Source organism: Haemaphysalis longicornis, unplaced genomic scaffold, assembly GCF_048455015.1.
Source record: "Haemaphysalis longicornis isolate Haplotype H1 unplaced genomic scaffold, Haemaphysalis longicornis Haplotype H1 scaffold_15, whole genome shotgun sequence".
Lineage (NCBI taxonomy): Eukaryota > Metazoa > Arthropoda > Arachnida > Ixodida > Ixodidae > Haemaphysalis > Haemaphysalis longicornis.
The window spans coordinates 14,951,508-14,955,916 of NW_027526257.1; positions in this window are offsets into that span (position 1 = coordinate 14,951,508).

Here is a 4,409-nt window from a genome sequence, read left to right on the forward strand (position 1 = left end):
TCCATTCCTTTCACTTCAGCAGAATGTCAAAAAATTGTCCCTTCCCACCCCTTGAATTGCCAGGAAGTCCAATACCATACCTGTAATTCCTCAACATAGAAATTACTTTATGGTGACTGCATCGAGTTTCCGACGAACGCAACGTTTCAAGAACAGGCCAGCACGTCGCCAAAGCGATCCAGAGATAGTAGCAGCTATATATATATATATATATATATATATATATATATATATATATATATATATATATATATATATATATATATATATATATATATATATATATATATATACACACAGGGTGATCAAAGTTAAGTCAACAGGTTTTTTAAAAAACAGGCGCTTACATTTACGCGAAGAATACCTCTACAGTGTGGTTATGCACCCAGGGTACACATAAATAGGAGGTAATTATTGATTTCGGAGGCTTAACTAACTAAAATTGATTAATTAACTTTTTAGTGGCTACAGTAACCAGGCATGTTTGTATTGGAAACTTAGACGCAATCATGTTTCTACGCAATTTCAATTGGCAGAATTCTTCTATACTCCGTTACAGCTTAAGAACGGCAACGGAAGTTGCCGCTGTGCCTCATCACCGCAGCCCGATGTTACTCCGCGCAGCACAAGCAGCGCGTTACTGTGAATATTTTGAACATGACACGAGCCATTTTCGTGAATTTTTGGACTTTATACGCTTATAAACTGCTGCAGCGACGACAAACAAACTACGTGAGAAAAGGCAGACGATATCACGCATTCGTAGCAGTCTCCTTTCAAAACGCGCGCTCCCGTTGATATCCGGGTCCGTCGCTTAGGCGGAGCGATACCGTACAGGAGCTATTGCCGTACTTGTTCCCGAGTGTAGCGCATCCGTAGTCCGAGATATCAAACGTCGAAGTTTAATTGCCGTTCACATGATTACGCATGCAAGACAGTCTGCACCGGCGCAAAGCTCCTCCCTTCTGTGACGTGCCTGCTGTGTACGGTGTTTAGTTCGACAAAAGGGTGGAGGCACAGGAAAAAGCGATAACTGGCACCCATTCATTTTTGGCTGGTGTTATCGCAATCTGCAGTACTCGGAACCGCTATCGAAACACAGAACAAAAGGGAGGAGCTATGCGCCGGTCTTGACTTCTATCATGCGTAATCATGCGAACGGCAATTAACCTTCGCCTTTTGATATCTCGGGCTACGGATGCGCTAGAAGAATTCTGCCAATTAAAACTGCGTAGAAAAACTTATGCGTCTAACTTTCCAATACAAACATGCCTGGTTACTGCAGCCACTAAAAAGGTATTTAATCAATTTTAGTTAATTGAGCCACCTACATCAATAATTATCTCCGATTTATGTGTCCCCCTGGGCGCATAACCTCACTGTAGAGGTGGTCTTCACGTAAATCCAAGCGCCTATTTAAAAAAAAAACCTGTCGAATAACTTTGATCACCCTGTATATACATATGGTGTCTCTTGTGTGATATTGCGTGACAAAAAGTTGTCTTTGAGTGCTAAGTCACCGAGTTATGTCGCTACTGAATTTAGCTTTTGCTAAGCGTATGATGTCGCGAAACATACAACGGAACTAACAGACCTTTCAGCCTTTCATCTTTACCATTTTCCCCTTGCGTTTTTTCTTCTATCTGTTGTTATGTTTGAGAGCCTTCGCCAATCGCTCTTTTTAGGCCTATGTTCATCCTTAACGTCAGGCAACCTTCACGTTCAGCTTAAAGATGTGCCAAGCAACGCCAAGCTCATTCAACGTCAATCTGCCGGCACCGGCTGAAGGCGTTAGACCCCAAAGCGTGAGGTTAGGGTTAACATCGGGCCCTGGCATACCCTCGCGAGCCGCTCGGCTAGTTACATTTCCACATCTTTTCTTAGACCACTGGCCACCCCTTGTGCAATAAAGATTTTTAACACACCATCACCCTTTTTTGTTCAGCATCACTCGCGTACCAGCCAATGGGGACACCGGACCAATGTATATCTGCAAGCACCCAGCAATCATGCCGATGGTATCAATCAAGCTGGCCTGGCTGTGTACCCTCAAGACCTTCCCATTCTTCACTGTACTCCCAAAGAAACTAAAGTAATATTCATGCCGCTGGCCACTCCGGTCTTGCTGGAAACGACGCGGCCCATGCTGCTGTCCGCGCCCTCCACAACTGGGCACTTCCCTCTGCAAGGCTGACACCACCGGACGTCTACACTCTGCTAGCACCACTTTGACACCTATCGGCTCTACCTATACCTCCATACTTTCCCAGAACACAAACGACCGAAGAATATACCCTCCACCCCACACATCTCTTACCTCGCATCAAGCCTGTGGGTGTCACCACCTCCAAACAGACACTTTCTATAGTCACACCATTCTCTCACACATCTTCCGGATCGTTACCCCCCATTACTGCCAAGCGTGTGACCTTAACACCTTCCACCAGGTCTCTCCAGCCGCCATTACCCAACGCCCCTTCACTCGACTTAGCTCTGACGAGATCGGCAACGGCACAACAACCTGCCCTTGTGAAACGAGCACTGAAAACGAAGCGGGCTTGCGTCCTCCCGGACATTGGAGGCCGACCGCTTCCCTTCAAGCTCGAATAAACGTTTTAGGTTCAGAGCACTTTGGGGGCCCGCTTTGTCGTAGCTCGTCCGTGGTCACGCTATCTATAGCCACCGCAGTAACGCGGCAACACGTACCCAAAGTCCCGAGGCGTCACGCACCCTAACAGAGGCTTCGAAAAGATATCCGCGTGTCCCTCGATTGAGCCTTACGGCCAAGAGTTGAACATGATCGAGAGGTGTATATAAGCAGAACCTTTCGAAACTCCTGGAACACCTGGCACTTGTCATAAATGTCCCCATTAAGGCGAAGAAAAGTGCAAGTACATTTGAGGCAAAATATATGTAACAGACCTTATGAAAAGTGCTGCCATCTGTCGCAGCCGCAGCGAACCCTACTTTCGACGCCATGTTGAAAGATAGCGCCGGTCGCCGGTACATGTGCTACGCATGCGTTCTATGGCGTCTTACTGACTTGCTGCCCGTCTCGTAGTGTTTTATCGCACATAATGACTTATGAGTAGTGTGTAGACTTGTACGTGTTCCCCTAGTACCCAAACGGCTTCACGGAGACATATTATGCGCCCAAAAGGCAATCGCAACGAGACCAGCGACCGCAGTCACAAGGTTTGCCAACGAATCGTATGTTTGCCTGCGGACCATGAAGACGAAGTGTTGCAGCGGGGAAGTACGCTTGCTTGTCGATATTTGTACGTGCTCTTAAGATTGCGCAGAAGCTCTGATACAGTGCCTAGAATACGTTACAGCATCTACTGGCCTTAAACGTACCGAGCCATCGACGCCACCGCATGCAAATCGAAGTTTCGAAAAACCAGTCGACTGGGCAGCCGCAAAACGCGCGTTCCTTATTTATTGCAAAAATATATTTGGGTGATGGCTCTTGTGTGTTCAAGTCGCGCTGAGGGCATCGTGTTTTATACCGTATAAAAGCGAAAAAAACCGACAAGTACTCGCTCTTTCACGATTAAGCTTTGCGCTCTTCTTTTAGCCGCAATATTGGGTATTCGCAAAAAAAAGATAAACGAAATCTTGTGTTGTCCAACAAGAAAAATACAACTGCAGTGCTGCACGCCGGTGTAGAGTGAATCAGCAATTGCAAATCGTTTTGCAAGGAAAAAAACGAAGAAACTCTCGCCTAGATACTAAATGAAATACCTAGGCGCAGAGTACAAACGATGGAGTGCAATTGGTGAGGAAGTGAAACTTGTTTTCATAGAAATATTGCGACAGACTGTGTGTTGACTCTATCACAAAAAACATACTTCTGTAATGTCATGCGCAGGAGGATTGTTTGTGCCAGGGACTTTAGTTGTCATGCAAAACTGTTACTGGAGCTCTCTTTTATAATCGTGACAAGTGATTCAACCACCAGCTACCCTGTTCATTCCAAACGGTCTCCATTAGAGGCCATGTCACACTGTAGTCAAAATTTGAGAGAGAGAGAGAGGCAGAGAGAGAGAGAAAGGGAGAGAGAGAGAGCTCTTTATTAGATAAAAGCAGATAGGTTTGCCGGTATGTTCCCACCTACATGCTACTCTGTGGGGATGAGGAGAAGGGAGTAAAGACCCTAAAAGAAGTAGGGCAGAAGAAAGGGGGAAAACGAAGTGATTAAAAAAAAGTGAACACGAAGCTTTGCGTGGTTACGTAAAAGTCCACACGATCTCACAGGTAAAGTTCTGAATTGTCTCTGCGACGCCGATTCCATGTAAATAGTCAAATAAAGCAACCAACACTTTTATCTGAGACGATGGAGAGGGCCAGGGTCCAAGAAGACCTTTCAAAGATATAGATGCGGGGTTGAGGCACTCAACCTTTTCTGC